Below are 14,144 nucleotides of genomic sequence, written 5' to 3' on the forward strand. Positions count from 1 at the left end.
ATAGGAGTGCTTGTGATTTTTGCACATTGATTTTGTATACTGAGACTTTGCTAAACTTTCTTATCAGCTTAAGGAGATTTTGGGCTGAGACAATGGGGTTTTCTAGATTTACAGTCATGTCATTTGCACACAGGGACAATTTGATTTCCCTTTTTCCTAATTGAATACCCTTTATTTCTTTCTCTTGCCTGATTGCCCTGGCCAGAACTTCCAACACTATGTTGAATAGGAGTCGTGAGAGAGGGCATCCCTGTCTTGTGCCTGTTTTCAAAGGGAATGCTTCCAGTTTTTGCCCATTCACTATGATATTGGCTGTGGGTTTCTCATAAGTAGCTCTTATTATTTTGAGATACGTTCCATCAATACCTAGTTTATTGAGAGTTGTTAGCATGAAGGGTTGTTGAATTTTGTAGAGGCGTTTTCTGCATCTATTGAGATAATCATGTGGTTTTTGTCATTGGTTCTGTTTATATGATGGATTATGTTTATTGATTTGCATATGTTAAACCAGCCTTGCATCCCAGGGATGAAGCTGACTTGATCGTGGTGGATAAACTTTTTGATGTGCTGCTGGATTTGGTATGCCGGTATTCTATTGAGGATTTTCGTGTCAGTGTTCCTCAGGGATATTGGTCTAAAATTCTCTTTTTTTGCTGTGTCTCTGCCAGCCTTTGGTATCAGGATGATGCTGGCCTCATAAAAACAGTTAGGGAAGATTCCCTCTTTTTGTATTGATTGGAATAGTTTCAGAAGGTATGGTACCACCTCCTCTTTGTACCTCTGGTAGAATTCGGCTGTGAGTCCGTCTGGGCTTGGACTTGTTTTGGTTGGTATGCTATTAATTATTGCCTCAATTTCCGAACCTGTTATTGGTCTATTCAGAGATTCAACTTCTTCCTGGTTTAGTCTTGGGCGGGTGTATGTGTCCAGGAATTTATCCATTTCTTCTAGATTTTCTAGTTTATTTGCGTAGAGGTGTTTATAGTATTCTCTGATGGTAGTTTGTATTTCTGTGGGATCGGTGGTGATATCCCCTTTATCATTTTTTGTTGCGTCTATTTGATTCTTCTCTGTTTTCTTCTCTATTAGTCTTGCTAGAGGTCTATCAATTTTGTTGATCTTTTCAAAAAACCAGCTCCTGGATTCATTGATTTTTTGAAGGGTTTTTTGTGTCTCTATTTCCTTCAGTTCTGCTCTGATCTTAGTTATTTCTTGCCTTCTGCTGGCTTTTGAATATGTTTTCTCTTGCTTCTCTAGTTCTTTTAATTGTGATGTTAGGGTGTCTATTTTAGATCTTTCCTGCTTTCTCTTGTGGGCTTTTAGTGCTATAAGTTTCCCTCTACACACTGCTTTAAATGTGTCCCAGAGATTTTGGTACGTTGTGTCTTTATTCCCATTGGTTTCAAAGAACATCTTTATTTCTGCCTTCATTTCGTTATGTACCCAGTAGTCATTCAGGAGCAGGTTGTTCAGTTTCCATGTAGTTGTGCAGTTTGAATGAGTTTCTTAATCCTGAGTTCTAATTTGATTGCACTGTGGTCTGAGAGACAGTTTGTTATGATTTCTGTTCTTTTGCATTTGCTGAGGAGTGTTTTACTTCCAATCACGTGGTCAATTTTTGAATAAGTGCGATGTGGTGCTGAGAAGAATGTATACTCTGTTGATTTCGGTGGAGAGTTCTGTAGATGTCTATTAGGTACGCTTGGTGCACAGCTGAGTTCAAGTCCTGGATATCCTTGTTAACTTTCTGTCTCGTTGATCTGTCTAATGTTGACAGTGGGGTGTTAAAGTCTCCCATTATTATTGTGTGGGAGTCTAAGTCTCTTCGTAAGTCTCTAAAAACTTGCTTTATGAATCTGGGTGCTCCAGTATTGGGTGCATATATATTTAGGATAGTTAGCTCTTCTTGTTGAATTGATCCCTTTACCATTATGTAATGGCCTTCTTTGTCTCTTTTGATCTTTGTTGGTTTAAAGTCTGTTTTATCAGAGACTAGGATTGCAACCCCTGCCTTTTTTTGTTTTCCATTTGCTTGGTAGATCTTCCTCTATCCTTTTATTTTGAGCCTATGTGTGTCTCTGCATGTGAGATGGGTCTCCTGAATACAGTACACTGATGGGTCTGGACTCTTTATCCAATTTGCCAGTCTGTGTCTTTTAACTGGGGCATTTAGGCCATTTACATTTAGGGTTAATATTTTTATGTGTGAATTTGATCCTGTCATTATGATGTTAGCTGGTTATTTTGCCCGTTGGTTGATGCAATTTCTTCCTAGCATCGATGGTCTTTACAATTTGGCGTGTTTTTGCGGTGGCTGATACCAGTCTTTCCTTTCCATGTTTAGTGCTTCCTTGAGGAGCTCTTGTAAGGCAGGTCTGGTGGTGACGAAATCTCTCAGCATTTGCTTGTCTGTAAAGAATTTTATTTCTCCTTCACTTATTAAGCTTAGTTTGGCTGGATATGAGATTCTGGGTTGAAAATTGTTTTCTTTAAGAATGTTGAATATTGTCCCCCACTCTCTTCTGGCTTGTAGAGTTTCTGCCAAGAGATCCGCTGTTAGTCTGATGGGCTTCCCTTTGTGGGTAACCTGACCTTTCTTTCTGGCTGCCCTTAACATTTTTTCCTTCATTTCAACCTTGGTGAATCTGACAGTTATGTGTCTTGGGTTTGCTCTTCTTGAGGAGTGTCTTTGTGGCATTCTCTGTATTTTCTGAATTTGAATGTTGGCCTGCCTTGCTAGGTTGGGGAAGTTCTCCTGGATAATATCCAGCAGAGTGTTTTCCAACTTGGTTCCATTCTCCCCATCACTTTCAGGTACACCAGTCAAATGTAGATTTGGTCTTTTCACATAGTTCCATATTTCTTGGAGGCTTTGTTCGTTTTTTTTTTTTTTACTCTTTTTTCTCTAAACTTCTCTTCTCGCTTTATTTCATTAATTTGATTTTCAATCAACGATAGCCTTTCTTCCACTTGATTGAATCAGCTGTGGAAGCTTGTGCATGTGTCTTGTAGTTCTTGTGCCATGGTTTCAGCTCCATCAGGTCATTTAAGATCTTCTTCTCTACACTGTTTATTCTAGTTAGCCATTCATCTAATCTTTTTTCAAGGTTTTTAGCTTCATTGTGATGGGTTCGAACATCCTCCTTTAGCTTGGAGAAGTTTGTTATTACCGACCTTCTGAAGCCTACTTCTGTCAGCTCGTCAAACTCATTCTCCGTCGAGTTTTGTTCCGTTGCTGGCAAGGAGCTGCAATCCTTTGGAGGAGAAGAGGTGCTCTGGTTTTTATAATTTTCAGCTTTTCTGCTCTGGTTTCTCCCCATCTTTGTGGTTTTATCTGTCTTTGGTCTTTGATGTTGGTGACCTACAGATGGGGTTTGGGTGTGGATGTCCTTTTTGCTGATGTTGATGCTATTCCTTTTTGTTTGTTAGTTTTCCTTCTAACAGTCAGGTCCCTCAGCTGCAGGTCTGTTCGAGTGTGCTGGAGGTCCACTCCAGACACTGTTTGTCTGGGTATCAGCAGCAGAGGCTGCAGAACAGCAAATATCGCAGAAGAGCAAATATTGCTGCCTGATCCTTCCTCTGGAAGCTTCTTCCCAGAAGGGCACCCTCCTGTATGAGGTGTCAGTCAACCCCTACTGGGAGGTGTCTCCCAGTTAGGCTACTCAGGGTTCAGGGACCCACTTGAGGAGGCAGTCTGTCTGTCCTCAGAGCTAAAACACCGTGCTGGGAGAACCATTGGTCTTTTCAGAGCTGTCAGATAGGGAAGTTTAAGTCTGCAGAAGTTTCTGCTGCCTTTTGTTCAGCTATGCCCTGCCTCCAGAGGTGGAGTCTACAGAGGCAGATGGCCTTGCTAAGCTGCGGTGGGCTCCGCCAAGTTTGAGCTTCCTCCGGCCGCTTTGTTTACCTACTCAAGCCTCAGCAATGGCAGATGCCCCTCCCCCTGCCAGGCTGCTGCCTCACAGGTCGATCTCAGACTGCTGCGCTAGTAGTGAGCAAGGCTCCATGGGCGTGGGACCCACCTAGCCAGGTGTGAGATCCACCTAGCCAGGCGTGGGATATAATCTCCTGGTGTGCCGTTTGCTGAGACTGTTGGAAAAGGGCAGTATTTGGGCAGGAGTGTCCCGTTTTTCCACATACAGTCTGTCATGGCTTCCCTTGGCTAGGAAAGGGATATCCCCCAACCCCTTGCACTTCCTGGGTGAGGTGATGCCCCACCCTGCTTTACCTCACCCTCCATGGGCTGCACCCACTGTCCAACCAGTCCCAATGAGATGAACCAGGTAGCTCAGTTGGAAATGCAAAAATCACCCGTCTTCTGTGTCAATCACGCTGGGAGCTGCAGATCATAGCTGTTCCTATGTGACCGCCTTCCAATTAATACATTTTTAATTTGGATAATTTTATCTCTTCCATGATGAGTCATAGAATGCAGAGCTTTTAATAACAAAAGCTTTAAGGACTCAGGAAGCACAAGGTGGCTGTCCAGGTTCTCCATGAGTCCATGCTTAATGTTGGACTTAATGTCCTCTTAAATAACAGTTGTTTCTCCAATTTAGGTTCACAGCACTGATAACTGAAAGTTATAGGTATTTTGACTTGGATCATGGAGTTCGTTCACATTGCATATATAAACAATTTCAGTACTGTCTGGTTTAGCATGAAAATCTGACAAAGTATTTTCTTAGTATTGAATATTTTTGTCCTGCTTGGGTTAGCAGTTTTATAAACTAGTCAGTCTGTTCATTAAAGTTCTGAGAATTCTTTTTTTTTTTTTTGAGATGGAGTCTAGCTCTGTTGCCCAGGCTGGAGTGCAGTGGTACAATCTCAGCTCATTGCAACCTCTGCCTCCCGGGTTCAAGCGACTCTCCTGCCTCAGCCTCCTGGGTGGCTGGGATTGCAGGTGCCCACCACCATGTCCAGCTAATTTTTGTATTTTAGTAGAGATGGGGTTCACTGTGTTGGCCAGGCTGTTCTTGAACTCCTGACCTTGTGATCCACCCTCCTCAGCCTCCCAAAGTGCTGGGAGTACAAGCATGAGCCACCACGATCAGCCTTAAATTCTGGGAATTCTTACCCCATCCAAATTATATGATCCTAAAGTTACCAGAAATCTGTGTTGAAGAGTGCTTGTCGGGGTCCTTTCTATCCTTTCATGAACCTCCTTAAAGATACCATACTCTAGGATTTTGGATGCTTGTAAAGTTTTCAGGAACTGCATTAAAATTAAGCAATTAACTGTGGAAATAACTTTAAATGATTATAAAGACATAATTGACAAGGAAATGTTGTCATTTATACGGCCTATAATAACTTAACATAACAACCATAAATATGACTGATAGCATATGCCCAGACATACTAGAATTTTAGAAATCCCATACAATTTTGGTACATATATTAATAGCATATTCATTAAAATGTAACTTGAAGATTAAAGATCATTTCATGTTTGACAGTGCTTCCCGTGTAATTTAACCTTTCAGATAATCCTGTTTATCTCCTTTTGGCTGCTTCAGGTGCCCTCTATAGCATCCCAAAGTTAGAGGCTGAAAGAGACTTAATTTTGACCTGAAATTTGGTTTTGGGAAGCCCATCAAATTGTCAAGGTTTTATAACACTTGACCAAGATAGGATCACAGGTCACCATAAAATAATGGTCATTCATTTAGCCAAAGTGATAATTACAAGACTTTTTTTTTGAAAAAGAAAAAACCTGTACTCTTTGATAGAGGAGACTCAGTCTTTCAATTATAAGACCTAAGACAGCATGACAGATCCTGTCTCTTTTTCCTCCTCCTTTTTTTCCTTTTTGCAGTTTACTCAACGCATAAATGAAAATATTTTACTGTGTCTTATTAATAAATGCTACACAAATTTTTGTTCAAAAGAGAAATTAATTTACCTTTGTATTAGTGTATTATAAATACTAAGGCTAATTTTAATAAAATCTCATAAATAAATTTATCTAATCTGTCTTCTCTTAACCACACAAGATTTCCATAAACCTTTCATTTTGCATTTTCCAGCTTTCTATATTCATCTTGTTTTTTCTATTTTTTTACTCCTTCAATTTGAAACCTATAAGAAACCTCAAACCAGATAATATTTTTAACACATATTTTTGTGCTTTTTTAACTTTCCTCATGAAAAGCATACTTGCTTTTTTTATTTTTTATTTATTTTTTATTATACTTTAAGTTTTAGGGTACATGTGCACATTGTGCAGGTTAGTTACATATGTATACATGTGCCATGCTGGTGCGCTGCACCCACTAACTCGTCATCTAGCATTAGGTATATCTCCCAATGCTATCCCTCCCCCCTCCCCCCACCCCACCACAGTCCCCAGAGTGTGATATTCCCCTTCCTGTGTCCATGTGATCTCATTGTTCAATTCCCACCTGTGAGTGAGAATATGCGGTGTTTGGTTTTTTGTTCTTGTGATAGTTTACTGAGAATGATGCTTTTCAATTTCATCCATGTCCCTACAAAGGACATGAACTCATCATTTTTTATGGCTGCATAGTATTCCATGGTGTATATGTGCCACATTTTCTTAATCCAGTCTATCATTGTTGGGCATTTGGGTTGGTTCCAAGTCTTTGCTATTGTGAATAATGCCGCAATAAACATACGTGTGCATGTGTCTTTATAGCAGCATGATTTAGAGTTCTTTGGGTATATACCCAGTAATGGGATGGCTGGGTCAAATGGTATTTCTAGTTATAGATCCCTGAGGAATCGCCATACTGACTTCCACAATGGTTGAACTAGTTTACAGTCCCACCAACAGTGTAAAAGTGTTCCTATTTCTCCACATCCTCTCCAGCACCTGTTATTTCCTGACTTTTTAATGATTGCCATTCTAACTGGTGTGAGATGGTATCTCATTGTGGTTTTGATTTGCATTTGTCTGATGGCCAGTGATGATGAGCATTTTTTCATGTGTTTTTTGGCTGCATAAATGTCTTCTTTTGAGAAGTGTCTGTTCATGTCCTTCGCCCACTTTTTGATGGGGTTGTTTGTTTTTTTCTTGTAAATCTGTTTGAGTTCATTGTAGATTCTGGATATTAGCCCTTTGTCAGATGAGTAGGTTGCGAAAATTTTCTCCCATTTTGTAGGTTGCCTGTTCACTCTGATGGTAGTTTCTTTTGCTGTGCAGAAGCTCTTTAGTTTAATTAGATCCCATTTGTCAATTTTGTCTTTTGTTGCCATTGCTTTTGGTGTTTTAGACATGAAGTCCTTGCCCATGCCTATGTCCTGAATGGTAATGCCTAGGTTTTCTTCTAGGGTTTTTGTGGTTTTAGGTCTAACGTTTAAGTCTTTAATCCATCTTGAATTGATTTTTGTATAAGGTGTAATCACAGCCGAATTCTACCAGAGGTACAAGGAGGAACTGGTACCATTCCTTCTGAAACTATTCCAATCAATAGAAAAAGAGGGAATCCTCCCTAACTCATTTTATGAGGCCAGCATCATTCTGATACCAAAGCCTGGCAGAGACACAACCAAAAAAGAGAATTTTAGACCAATATCCTTGATGAACATTGATGCAAAAATCCTCAATAAAATACTGGCAAAACGAATCCAGCAGCACATCAAAAAGTTTATCCACCATGATCAAGTGGGCTTCATCCCTGGGATGCAAGGCTGGTTCAATGTATGCAAATCAATAAATGTAATCCAGCATATAAACAGAGCCAAAGACAAAAACCACATGATTATCTCAATAGATGCAGCAAAGGCCTTTGACAAAATTCAACAACCCTTCATGCTAAAAACTCTCAGTAAATTAGGTATTGATGGGACGTATTTCAAAATAATAAGAGCTATCTGTGACAAACCCACAGCCAATATCATACTGAATGGGCAAAAACTGGAAGCATTCCCTTTGAAAACTGGCACAAGACAGGGATGCCCTCTCTCACTACTCCTATTCAACATAGTGTTGGAAGTTCTGGCCAGGGCAATTAGGCAGGAGAAGGAAATAAAGGGTATTCAGTTAGGAAAAAAGGAAGTCAAATTGTCCCTGTTTGCAGATGACATGATTGTATATCTAGAAAACCCCATTGTCTCAGCCCAAAATCTCCTTAAGCTGATAAGCAACTTCAGCCAAGTCTCAGGATACAAAATCAATGTACAAAAATCACAAGCATTCTTATACACCAACAACAGACAAACAGAGAGCCAAATCATGAGTGAACTCCCATTCACAATTGCTTCAAAGAGATTAAAATACCTAGGAATCCAACTTACAAGGGATGTGAAGGACCTCTTCAAGGAGAACTACAAACTACTGCTCAAGGAAATAAAAGAGGATACAAACAAATGGAAGAACATTCCATGCTCATGGGTAGGAAGAATCAATACATGAAAATGGCCATACTGCCCAAGGTAATTTACAGATTCAATGCCATCCCCATCAAGCTACCAATGCCTTTCTTCACAGAATTGGAAAAAACTACTTTAAAGTTCATATGGAACCAAAAAAGAGCCTGCATCGCCAAGTCAATCCCAAGCCAAAAGAACAAAGCTGGAGGCATCACACTACCTGACTTCAAACTATACTACAAGGCTACAGTAACCAAAATAGCATGGTACTGGTACCAAAACAGAGATATAGATCAATGGAACAGAACAGAGCCCTCAGAAATAATGCCGCATATCTACAACTATCTGATCTTTGACAAACCTGAGAAAAACAAGCAGTGGGGAAAGGATTCCCTGTTTAATAAATGGTGCTGGGAAAACTGGCTAGCCATATGTAGAAAGCTGAAACATATCTTGCTTTTGTTTATACACTATGTATACAAAATTGTTTCATCTCTAGTAGCTTTAATTACATATATCAACTAAAATTTTAACCCTTAGTAACCTTAATTTCTGATTAAAACCCTAGAAATAAGTTTGAACTAATTTTATATCAGTATTTGTGATAAAAACTATTTTTTTAAGTTTTTAGAAAGATTTTTCTTCAAATTATTGTTTTTTAACAGACCTAAATATATGTAGCTTTTGTGTATCATATAAAAATAACATCAACGTATACAGACAAACTCATGTTTAATAATTAATGTTTCAATATTTTAACTTATAAATGACTCAGACATTTTATGATTATTATTTAATTTAATATAACATGACCTGAAGATTTTAAATTACTGAAAATAATTTTGAAAATATGACACAGGTACCCTCCTTAATGTCTTCCCTTAGTCATTCTGGGTGCCAAGTAGCCTCGTGGTACCCAGGAGGCCTATGAAGGTCAAGGCCTCTCTGAGTCCTGACATACCAGGTGCAATGGTCAGGATAGAAGACAGGGCTGTGAAGACTATATCTGGAGGATTCAACCCCTCCCCAAATAGCCAGTAGCAAGCAGGGAAAGCAGGGGAGAAGGGTGCATATTGGGCTTGGTTCTGGCTTGTAACTGATGGTCTAGGCACTAAGAACATGCCTCTAGGCCGGGTGTGGTGGCTCACACCTGTAATCCCAGCACTTTGGGAGGCCGAGGCAGGCTGATCATGAAGTCAGGAGATTGAGACCATCCTGGCTAACACCGTGAAACCCCATCTCTACTAAAAAATACAAAAAATTAGCTGGACGTGGTGGCGGGTGCCTGTAGTCCCAGCTACTCGGGAGGCTGAGGCAGGAGAATGGCATTAACCCAGGCGGCGGAGCTTGCAGTGAGCCAAGATCGTGCCACTGCACTCCAGCCTGGGTGACAGAGCGAGACTCTGTCTCAAAAAAAAAAAAAAAAAAAAAAAAAACCTGAAAAGAACACGACTCTAGACCTCGTCATGTCCACCTATGCAGACCCCCAAATCCAGAGGCTCTAAACCAAAAACAGCTCACAGTCAATCAAGCAAATATCTTGTTATATTTAACTGATAATTTTGAAGCTATTCCTATTTTAGCAACAATTTTAGAATTTGCTTTATTTACCAAATATTATCACAGACACATAACACACATGGACATGAAAGATTTTCATTTGCTAGCTTTTAAATAGTTTTCCTTTTCCCTATTTGGTCTATTAATCTTCCAGTTACTTGTTTCATTGCCCTAAGCAATTGTTAACCAGGCAACAAATTTGCATTTCTAAAATAACTCTTAGGTACAACAACAAAAAATTATATTCCATATGTACATAGCTAAGATTTTAGGCCTAAATATTGTATCATCATTTGCCTCAAACCAAGGAAAAAATGGTGCTCCCATAAAAGTTCAGTTAAGACAAGATGGCCAGAAAGGCACCTTAATCAAAGGTATGACTTATGCCAATTTAAAACAATGGGAAGAGTTTCTAATATACACAGGCAGACATCCTTAAAAATGGTGATTTCCTTAATAGATGTAAATTTCTTTTGCAGAAGGGTTTCAAGATAGCCAATGAAATTCCAGAAAGGCATATTTTAGTTCAATAGGTGTTCTTAATTTAGCTACTGTTTCTTAACTAAAATTACTGAGTTCAGAGTGGAGCCCATTAAGGAATAGGGGGAAGAAAGCATCCTCTATGCCTGGACTCAGCATGGTTGCATCTGAAAAAGAAGCAAGCCTATTTTGCCTGAGGGCCTGCCTTTTATAAACACTTTATCTTTAGTTGCTTAAGCTTTTTAGTTGCCTTTTATAAAGAGTCTTTTAATAAAAATATTGAAAAATTTGGCCAAGTGCAGTGGCTCACGTCTGTAATCCCAGTATTTTGGGAGGCTGAGGCGGGTGGATCACGAGGTCAGGAAATCGAGACCATCCTGGCTAACACCGTGAAACCCCATCTCTATTAAAAAATACAAAAAATCAGCTGGGCGTGGTGGCAGGTCCCAGCTACTCGCGAGGATGAGGCAGGAGAATGGTGTGAACCTGGGAGGCGGAGCTTGCAGTGAGCTGAGATTGCGCCACTGCACTCCAGCCTTGGCAACAGAGCGAGACTCCATCCTAAAAAAAAAAAAAAAATTGAAAAATTTTAGAAGCTTCCACAGGTCAATAGCCATCCCTAGATGAGACTATTTGGGGAGCCATCATTTTCAAATTTACATCTTTGGTGCAGTGTTGTTCATTTGGAACATTCCACATTTGTAACTTATCTTTAGTAATATTTTGCCATTTCTGTTAGACTTTACTGCTTCTGGGGCCTAATACTTATGCACGTATAAGCTGGAAGGTACTCAGTTCTTCAGAAACTAAGGTTCCCATTTTTACCTCAAATATTGGCTTTGGCTCTCAGACCTCCTTGGTCAACTGAGCCAATGACTTTTCCGTACCTAAGTGTGCAAGAAAAATGAAACAAAGTGGGTAGAACACAGAAATTTCTGCTAATTTCCAAGAGCTAAACTTTATACCGCCTGCAATATTTCCATTTACTACCAGTTTTTTTCTGACCTAGTCAGATATAAGAAGCCCCCTACTGGATACAAGACAGTTAATTATCAGATCCAGTCTGATCCTAGATCCAGTCTGATCCTAGACCCAGTCCAGTTTCTGTTGTGACTTCCAAACCCAGTTTGGATCAGAAATTTGCTCAAAGAAACTAGGAGAGCTCAAAACACAAATATGTGGAGCTTCTGAATCTGAGAGAGAACTTACCATGATCCCCAGTTGCTGTGAGAGAGCAATGGACACAATAGGCCTAGTGGGTACCTCGCTTCGTCACTCAGCTCTCCTGGGGGTTGTTAGAACCTCTACTTTGGATCCCACTTCTGACACCATCTGTTAAAAGAAAAACCTTAGCCAAATTAAATTTAACAGCATTTAATTGAACAAAGAACAATTTGTGAGTTGGGCAGCCTCTTGAGCCAGAGTAGCCTCAGAGAGACTCCAGTGCAGCCACATAGTAGAAGATTTATAGACAGAAAAATGAAAGAGATGTACAGAAAATGGAATGAGGTACAGAAACAGCTGGATTGGTTACAACTCAGCATTCACCCCATTTGAACGTGGTTTGATCAGCTGACTGCCTTTGGCCAAAACTCGATGATTGGCACAAGGGAAGGTTACAGTCTGTTTACACTTCCATTTATGTTATAGTTCACTATGTACAGAAAAACCTTTAGGCTGAACTTAAAATATGTAAGGAGGCAGCTTTAGGCTAAACTTGATTTAACAGTTCAGAATGAAATTTGAAATTTCTTTAGGGATAAACCAGGTGACTCTTGGAGCTGCTTTTTCTGGTTTCTTGGAGGCTAGAACGCTCTTCAGGTTAATACCGTATGTGTTTCCCTCACCCTTGTGGCTGGTTTGGTTGTGATTCCTCCTCAGCTTCCTGGCACCTCAATGATTTTACTACCATTTAGAATCCAGAAAGCCTTCATCCTCCATCAAGGTCAGCAGGCAAATTTAAGCCTTTATGTTTGTTTCTTATTCTGTTGGTATATAAAATCTATTTTTGGCCAGGTGCGGTGGCTCATGCCTGTAATCCCAGGACTTTGGGAGGCCGAGGCAAGTGGATCACCTGAGGTCAGGAGTTTGAGACCAGCCTGGCCAACATGGTGAAACCCTGTCTGTACTAAAAATACAAAAATTAGCTGGGTGTGGTGGCAGGTGCCTGTAATCCCAGCTACTCAGGAGGCTGAGGCAAGAGAATTGCTTGAATCCAGGAGTCAGAGCAGTGAGTGGAAATTGTGCCACTGAACTCCATCCTGGGCAACAGAGTGAGACTCTGTCTTTAAAAAATAAAAATAAAAAAAACAACAACAAAACTAATGTTAATTAACCATTTGTGGGGACCATGGAACTGAGTAGAAATGATTCTCCTTCAAGAAATCCTCCCCTGATAGTTTTTCCTCTTTTAACTATTAAAAGACAAACTTAAGACAATTTAAATTTAATGTCCTTTAATTGAGCAAAGAATACCTCAGGTGTTGGGCAGCCCTCACAACCACCAGAGGAGGTTCAGAGCGCTCTGCTCTTCAACATGAGCAGGAAACATTTATGGACAGACAATGCAAGTGAGGTACAGAAACAGCTTCATTCCTGACAGCTTAGCATTTACCTTACTTGAACATGGTCTGGTCAGTTGGCTGCCTACGATTGGCTGAATGTCAGCTACCATGATTGGCCAGGCTGAGAAAGGCAAAAGGGAGGGAAAAAAAAAATCTTTACTTATCTTAGGTTCTCCAGCTGGGGCTCTATAAATTAGACTGGCCAAAGACTAATTAACAATAGGAAAAACAAGCAGAAATTTATTAACATATGCATTGCTCATGTACACATAGGAATATTCCATAAGGAGTGACTCAAAAGGGTTGTTGGACCTTGGGCTAACATAGCATTTTAGGTGAAATAAAAGAAAATGGGTTTTGGGCTTCTGTACACAGAAGGCAAGTTATGGGAAGGTGACCAGAAAAAGTGTGGTAAACAAGGGTTGCTTAGTAAAGTTTGTTATGGTGATTTAAGTTGAGGCCTTCTCCATTGAAAAGAGCTAAGGGTACTCCTCTTCCTGGTACAAGGGAGGGAGACTTTTTTTTATAAATGGAGATTTCTTTTTTTAAATGATGACCTGTTTTTAGAGCTTTTCCGGCTAATTCCCTATGTCCTTTTGCTCAAAATAATCCATATGCCAAAGAGTCCTGTTTGAGGTGTCATATTCTGGTACCCTGCAGTGGAAAAGACATATTCTTGAAGCTGTTTTCTTTGGGGAAATTGTCGTTGACAGGATCCATGGACAGTAAAATCTTTACTGGGTGCGAGGACCACATTCCCTGAAAGTTGTTAAATGGTGGACAACTGGGCAGCAGGATACAATACATAGTACCTGGTTCTAAAGATTTGGTTTAGGTTCTAAAAGTCTGGTTTGAATACTCAGTTCTCTACCTTGAATACTGTATGATTTTGGGGAAATTTCTGTAAATTTGTTTTGAACTTAAGGTGCTTCAATTCTAAAACGGAAATAAAAATATATTCTTACAATCTCAGTGTATGTTGGTAAATTCTTCTGGACAAACAAACCCAAAACAAATAAATGCTCCTATATAAATTTATAAATAAATAAGTACACATACATATATTTTTAGATATTTTTAGTGATTGAGTACTACCCAGTTTGAGGACTATTGCATTTGCTTTATGATAATTTAAAATTTTCCTTAACTTTTACATTTTGGATTAATGAGTGATGCTTCTTTATGGAAAAAATTGCTTTCTGAATCCTT

At 39.7% G+C, this 14,144-nt stretch overlaps 1 protein-coding gene across 8 annotated transcripts in view; it reads left to right on the forward strand.

Annotated features, from left to right (window-relative positions):
* BBS9 (Bardet-Biedl syndrome 9) overlaps positions 1 to 14,144 on the forward strand; it is a 485,000-nt gene that overhangs the window by 35,640 nt on the left and 435,216 nt on the right. The window lies entirely within an intron of this gene.

This window comes from Pan paniscus, chromosome 6, assembly GCF_029289425.2.
Source record: "Pan paniscus chromosome 6, NHGRI_mPanPan1-v2.0_pri, whole genome shotgun sequence".
Lineage (NCBI taxonomy): Eukaryota > Metazoa > Chordata > Mammalia > Primates > Hominidae > Pan > Pan paniscus.